At 38.8% G+C, this 7902-nt stretch overlaps 1 long non-coding RNA gene across 1 annotated transcript; it reads right to left on the reverse strand.

Annotated features, from left to right (window-relative positions):
- Nucleotides 1-3121: 3121 nt before the first annotated feature.
- LOC149105127 (uncharacterized) lies at nucleotides 3122-7902 on the reverse strand. The gene is made up of 2 exons (XR_016201186.1): nucleotides 6188-7902; nucleotides 3122-5969 (listed from the first exon to the last, which is right to left on the reverse strand). It is a non-coding gene; the product is annotated as an uncharacterized LOC149105127 (long non-coding RNA).

Consider the following 7902-nt stretch of genomic DNA (forward strand, 5'->3'; position numbering starts at 1 on the left):
AGACCACGAACCCTACACGTGTTCATCAGCAGAGTCTGTTGTAATTATGGAACAGCTAGCACGTGATGACATGCACCCGATCCTAAATCACCCCAACCATTCTAGAGTACAGAGGCTACTGAGAGTTCAGGAATTGTTGCTGGAGTACAGTTTGGTTATCGTTGTGTTGGGGTGCTTTTTCCTGGTGTCGCTGCCTTTGAAGAGGCTTCGAATCGTAACCTCTTCTGACGAAGGGTGAGATCTCCTGCGCCTTGTGAACATCTTAGTGAACATTGGTTCCATCTTTGAGAACAAATAAACCTGCTCAAAGCTTTAATTGCAATTTGAAGCTTTTCAAAATTAGCATCTACTTGTGAAACTCTGTGCTGGCATGTTCGTGAACATCTGAAGAGACTATTTATCTACGTCAACATTGACAAGAGATGCCACGCATTCTTGCCTAATTGAACAATTGGACCCCGACGACTGAGCTGAGAGGTGAACGTACATCATAGTTTCAGGAATATTCAACACAACGACGGAAACTTTAAAACGAATTTCACGTTTCATCGCTGGAATTGTCTCAGGGTTTAGAAGATGGAAACCGATCACTCTATATGCTACAGTACCTTTAGGTTATAATATAAATAGGTTATGTACTGTTTGTTTGTTTAATCCCACTCTGTCTTAATACTTCTTAATGCAGGTTGGATTTTCTGTACCTTCAAAAGAATAGGCTATCGATATAGCAGCCAAATACTGAATGTAAACCTTTAACTTTATGTTTACTCAATATATTGCAATCAAAGAGAAATCAGGCATATGGGCAACTGAATTTAACCTAATGGTGTCATTTTAGTACTTAATTTGGGTGTCAACTGAGGCTAGTTTGATCAAACCATGGCTCGACCATACACCTCCGAACCGTACCCAATTTTGACCACACACACACAAAAAAAAAAACGGCTTCTGATTGGCTCGTTACAATCGGTACTGAGTACGGTATTGGAAGGTATAAAGCAACATTAAAATTTAGATCTACATTTTGACTTGGAATAAATTAATCACCTACGGTAATGCATAATGCAGAAAGATATATGAACCATGGAAATTAAGCTTGAGTACTTTACTGGCGTTTCATTTGTGTCTTTGTATCGAATCTACTATATCGTGACCAAGCTCCTTTGATCTTAGTGTTTTAAAATGTCCTTGACCCTCCATTATATTGACGGGCTACACTACAATTAAGTCCACATGTTTAAAGATGGGCTGTAGCTAATGATACAACGAAATACCAATCAATAGAGATTGTCTTCTGAGCATGGACTGACAAACATTGATGTTTTTCATGAACGGTTCTTGAAAGTGAAAAGGACAACAAAGTAGTTTACGAGCGTCCTTCCCTAAGTCACGAAAAATGGTCTGACTTCCTTTCAGTTGTACCAAAATGACTAAATCAATCACTGTTCAGTTAAAACATATACAAATTCGACTATAGGAACAAATGATTTTCTAAGGAAATGGTACGCAATAAAAAATAACGACATGCGGCACCTTTTGTAACGCTGAATTAGAAACTTTAAAACTTATCTGTTTTGATTTTTGGCAACATTTTAAGCAATGGTTGCATTGATAAATGACAAAGAATTTTCAACAATACAGGATACTGACCTTACTTAAATTAATCCATCATCATAGATTTGAAACCCAAAGCTTTCAAAAACAAACAAATCAATCGCTATTTAGTTCATCTGGATTTGTGGAATACGAGAAGGGGTCCTCTGTTTAGATTTTTTATCTTCTTTCTTTGGGAGGCGCAGTGGCCTGATGGTTACTGCGCTCGTTTCCGGCCCGGGGGTGTACTCCCAGAAAAATTGGGTGGGGATGTGCGGCCCGCTTCCCAAAATCCTCACCCTATTTATGACCAAACTCTGCGATATTCCCTACCCTGTTTATGACCTGACCAAAAATTCGAAACCCTATTTATGACGTGACCCTAAAATCAAAACCCTATTTCAGACCTGCGTTAAAATTAGTTCCCTAGTTCAGACCAACGTTAAATTGCCGTAAACATAACTTGAGAAGGGCTTTTGTTGATTTTCTTTTCGATAATGATGAAAAAGGGGCTTCTTCTTAAGGCGGGGGTTAACACGAAGGCCATATTTTTGCTGGGTATTATGGTTTGAATGCAAATATCTCGTTCACGTTTCAAGCAGTGAAAAATCTCTCTGCTCATTTCACATAGCTACGTTTTGGGCTGTTTTGTAAATTTTTTGGTGATTTTTGGGTATATTTGGGGATAAATAGTTTTTCTCAAAGGATTAGTAAAATTTATGGAAATAGGAAATTTTGAAGAATTGATGTTGTTTTAAAATTAGAATTTGAAGTTAGAAATTGGTAGACGAATGACGAAAATGGCCAAAATCAGCTAAACTCGGTACATTATATGACCGAAACAGCTGAAAAACCATACCCTTTGGGGCCGCACATACCTATATAGCCCGTACAAGGGAGTATTCCCCGGGGTGTCCAGATCGAGCGGTCCAGATTCGAGCCCTGGCCGGGGATATTGTGTTGTGTTCTCGGGCAAGACACTTTACTCTCACAATGCCTCTCTCCACCCAGGTGTATAAATGGGTACCGGCGAACTTAATGCTTGGGGTAACCCTGCGATGGACTGGCATCCCATCCAGCGGGAGAGAAGAAATACTCCAAGTCGCTTAATGCTACTGAAACCGGGATAATCTCCGATCTGGTGGGCCACCTGACTCGTATGCAGACTTCTTCATAACCTCCTTTAATGTCTTTGTAAATTGTCTCTTGAGTCTCTTTCCTCTTTCATTGTTGTTGAAACAGCCTGCGGTAGATTTAATCTTGTCTCTTATATTTATCGAAATGATCTTTAAATTATAAATTATACTTTTGTTTTCTTTCATATTCTTTTCTTTTTTATCTAATTTAATGTCTTTGTTTGTGTAGCTTTAATAATGATAATTACTCTGTTGTGATATGTCTAGTACCGTTCAATTTGTATCTGTAGGTATAACTCTAACTGTAAAATCGGGTAATGATTAAGTTAGTATTTTAAGTTACGTTTTGATGCATATGGAGTTAGTAATACGTGACACTTTTAATTAGTAAGTTATTTTTTGTAAGTAACTTAAGTAGCCGTAGTATTGCAAGTTGTTGTATTATAAATAGCTGTAGCTTGTAAGTAGTATTTATATTTTATTGTAAGTATCTCGGTAGCTACTTAAAGTAAATAGAAAAAAAAGACAGGTTGGTAATCATAAAAGCAGGCAGGCCGCAGTAGTAAAATTACATTATTCATATAAATTGAGATCTGGAAATATATATCAAGTCTTAATATTCTTTAGGCCACTGGCAATGCACAACGTTGTACATACATATCCGAAGCTGAGCTACCAAACATCAGTCACATTTTCTCCCATATGGAAAAATAACTTTAGTCGACCTGCTCCATGGGACAAATTTTCGTGAGCGACCCATTCCCGTTATCGACTACTTTTCCAAAATATGACAGACCCTATTCATAAATGGCTGCCAATTAAAATTTATTTTGTAAGTATTATAATTAGCCCAAGCAACCTCGTTTTTGAGTTGATAATTCAAAAGAAGTTTTACTCTCAAACGAGGTTTATTTGGGCTAATTTCAACGCATACAAAATAATGTTAAATTGGCAGCCATTTATGAAGTGGGTCTATGACTTGTTTCGAACCTCTTGAAAATAAATGACCATATCTTTTAGGCGACCGCGACCTCTTTTAGAGCCGGTGTTTTATGTTTTTGTATCGATTTTAACCCTTCGAGAGTGGGCGACGTCTCTACATGACTGACCCTCGCAAGACGCCTGATCATAAGACGATAAAGTTTGTTCTTCCATGAGAGGATTTCATTTATCATTCATTTCTCATATGCAGTCTTTGCAGGTGACTTGTGCAAGTGACACTGCGCCGGGATTGTACTGAAATATCGAATAACTATTTATTGTATAAAGCCCTGACCAAGGTCACGAAACGATCGCAACATTTCAACGCAACATATCGCAACATTTAATCAAAGGCTCCCTGAGCCAGCTCATGGATGAATAGGCCAATCCAAAGTTTACTTTTGCCTCTGTAGCAAAATGAGTCTTTGTGCGAAACTCTCCGTATGAATACGTTCACTCTCATGAAAATCAAGTCATTTTCATGTGAAACGTTTTGCACAAGCACTTGTTCTGAAAAAGAAGCAAACGGCAACTCAGAAGTGGAAGTAAAGTCTGCATATGTGCCAAGCGGCCCATCAGGCCAGCACTTATTCCAGTTTCTATAGCATGAAGCGACTAGGAGTATTTCTACTACCCCCTGGATGGGATGCTAGTTCATCGCAGGGTTACCCCCAACATTAAATTTGCCAATACCTATGTATACACCTGAGTGGATAGAGGCACTGTGAGAGTAAAGTGTCTCGCCCAAGGACACAATACAATGTTCCCAGCCAGGGCTCGAACCCAGACTGCTCGAAATAGAAAAGAAATAGAAAAATCAAATAACAGGTTGTTTACACAGACTGCTTATAACTTTTAAAAGGGATAACAATTAATTTTGATTGGAACTGGAACATTGTTACTAAATCAACTTGTACATGATGTAGTGTCAAAGAATAACAGCAGTCTGTTTCAAAATGAACTCATTAAATGAGATTTCACCATATTCACCTAGTCACTTATTTCACCATTGACACCTAGTAACTGAAGTTGGTTATAATACATGTATAATATTGGGGAGTCAGCAGTGCATTTTGGGTCAAGGTAAATTGGTTATAGTCCTTGTTCAGTTAACAATATGAAACAACTGAGTGTAACAATTATGCAAATATTATAATACATGATTTTAACATTTATTTTAGACAATCAACTTGAGAATGCCAAGACTGCCAAAAGTATTTTGCCAGAATTTCACTGAAGTGAGACATGGATATTGGCAAAATCTTGTTTACTTTAAGCTATGTCAAATATAAACAATTTGATTTTAGCTTGCTGGTAAATGGGAAATCTATAGAAAGAAAAGTATTTCCTTCAATACTATAAGAATTTCAAACAGTTTTGTTTTAATCTTGAACCCAAAGTGAAGGGGATTTTTTTTCTTTACAATTTATAAGTTTTTTTTTACTATATAACTATGTTCATGGGGAGGGGGAAGGGAAGTGACAAACTTTTATACAAGGAGGCTCTCTGCCCCAAGGTCAAAACCCTATCCATTTTACATAGTCTTTTTGACAGGAAAGGCTTTTCTTTCATTTACATGTAGCTTCTAGTTTGAACCCTTTTTCACAAAGCTAATGTGGCCCCACTACATCTTATTTCGTGGATAAATAATCAATTAATGTTCGAAATCCCAGCTCTGTTAAGTCTTATAATACCTCCAGCCCGAGAAAAGGGCACCTTTAGTCAACTATAGGGAGAAGCCCCCCAGCTTGGTGCAATCAATAATAAGGCTACTACATATTGTAGTGTATGCAAGAAAAAATAACAATAATTTTCTTTCTTGGAAACACAAATCACAGTACTTTATTCCTATATATATTGGTAATTGTTTGTGCTAATCTCACTAGCAATGCGGTAGTATTCAAAAGGATTGCAGATACGTCTCTTCTAATAGACTTCTGCAATGATTATACAACATAGTTATGTTGACAAGTATCAAGCATTCTCTTCTCCATAACTTTTTCAAGTTTTGATTTAAATTTGTTTAAATCTCTCATTTCTAGAAGTAAAAAGAAAAACTCTACATCACGAGCCACCATGTGTCCGCTTATGTTTGTCACAATTGGACAGCATATCTCTCTCGCAAAAAGTAGACCTACACAGTCTCTTGTACTTAATTTGTCCATCCATGATCACTAAAATTTAGGAGTATATTTACTCGATCGTACGAGTAGGATGACTTGCATACCATTTCTGAAGAAATTTTCCCTCTGGTCGAACCTCATGGAATACAAACGAAATGAAGTGTGAACGACAACAAAACTAAAACGTAAGGCAATTCGAATTTCTTACTTGAAGTATTTTAAAATAAGCTTACAAATTTCGAACTTCCGTCGGATACCAATAACATATAACACAGGCAGAATTTCAATGCGTGCATACAAAATAAAACAATAACGAAACAATGAAACCAAAACTTAACAAGGACTTAAGCTTACCTAGGACTCCAAAAGGAGAGAAGGCGAGTGGAAACCATCAAATTCTCTTGCCAAGAGAAAAAGCTACGAGCTTAAATTTCCCCATATGCTAATCACGATCTCACTTTCTGGTTTTCTTGTATCAATTCTTTGACCTCCCCTGCCGTGCTGTTGTGACCGATACATCACCCAGTCATAAATACCTCTACCAGCTTTCATCTACGTGTGAGCAAAAGCCAATAGTCAAAAGACACATATTTACGAAAGAAAAACACGGGAAACCAAAATGGCTAGCCTGCGTAGCAAGCGTTTCTGTGGGGTTCGGGAGCAAAGAATTACAGCGCGAAAAATGGAGCGAGTAAAAGAGGGGGGAGGGGGAGGGGAAGAAAGGAAGGAAACGCTTGCAGAAAAACCCCTGGATTTTGAAAACCGCCCACTTGGCCTTTCGTGCCTGAGTGGACACACTGAGATTTCGTGCTGTCATCGGCTGTCATAAATTAACCAATAAAATCTTCGGCCTTCCGTAGCGGAAGTGAACTTTGAACCAAAATAAACTTTAACTTGGCAAAATATGTCTGAAACAACGAGCGCACGGTGGGAACGGAGAAATCTCGATGAATAAAATTTGGTAATTTGTAATCAAGCTATATTTCTACTCAATCCGTCTGAAAGGAAGGACTGCAAGGGTGAAGTTTTAGCACAAATCTGCCAGAAAGTTAAAATGTGAGAAGTATTCAAGTCGCGTTAGTAATCCTTGTGCTCCCAAGTTTCGAAATCTTGGATCACTGTATTCATTCATCCAGGAATCGATACAAGGTTAAATTAGCAAGTCAACTCCCACAAAGGCAACTCCAGTAAAGAAGCGTTTGCTGGAAACGCCAGATCCGCAAATCGGTTCGTGTGTTATCGCCTGTAGCAACAACAAACAACGGAAAGTCTTCTCGGAAAACTTTGGAATTTGGTCAGGAGAGGCTTCAAACACCTGAGAGGGAAAATAACGATAATCTTGACCAGTATCTGAATAAAGATAATCTTTCCCTTGGCCAGACGAAATCACTAGGTTTTCTCACGCAGTAGTGCGAATCTTCTGTCCCGTGGTTTATTATCTTGTCCTTGGCGCATGTGGCATTCAAGAAAGTGTTGTTAAAATTAAAGGAACAGCTGCACATTGTGTCGCACTTGCTTCTGCAATAATGTGCAGGCTTCGAAAAACCAAAGCGTCGGCATTGCACTACAGGATTTCTACCGTTCTGTCGAAGCTGACGACTAAATCCTCGTTCAGCGAGAAAAGTTAAAGCGTTTTGTAAACAAGCTTCGAACGCATCTTCCCCCTTTGTCTGGCACTCAAAGGTATTAAAATACCTTTGATCGACACATATCAATAATATTGGCCTAACCCAGCCAATCACGAGCCCCGTTCGCTGGCGAACGGACGTTTTCAAAATCCAGGGGTTTGTCTGCAAGCGTCTCCTTCCTTCCCCTCTCCCACCCCCCTCTTTCTTTTTTTTGGCTCTCGCCCCATTTTCCACGCAGACAGAACACCGAAAATCCCGTTCGTCGGTCTTTCGTTGCTTCCAAACCCCACGGAAACGCTTGCTACGCAGGCTACAAAATGGCCGACTTCAATCTTTGATGTGCTCAACAAACTCGTACCCAGGCACTCCATTTTTCGAGCAAAAATGTACGCCTTTCTAGTCTCCCCTCGTCAAGAACCTTCCTGGAGACGCTGAACACTC

This window comes from Orbicella faveolata, unplaced genomic scaffold (genome assembly GCF_042242905.1).
Source record: "Orbicella faveolata isolate gen_17 unplaced genomic scaffold, um_ofav_v1 contig_34, whole genome shotgun sequence".
NCBI classification, from domain to species: domain Eukaryota; kingdom Metazoa; phylum Cnidaria; class Anthozoa; order Scleractinia; family Merulinidae; genus Orbicella; species Orbicella faveolata.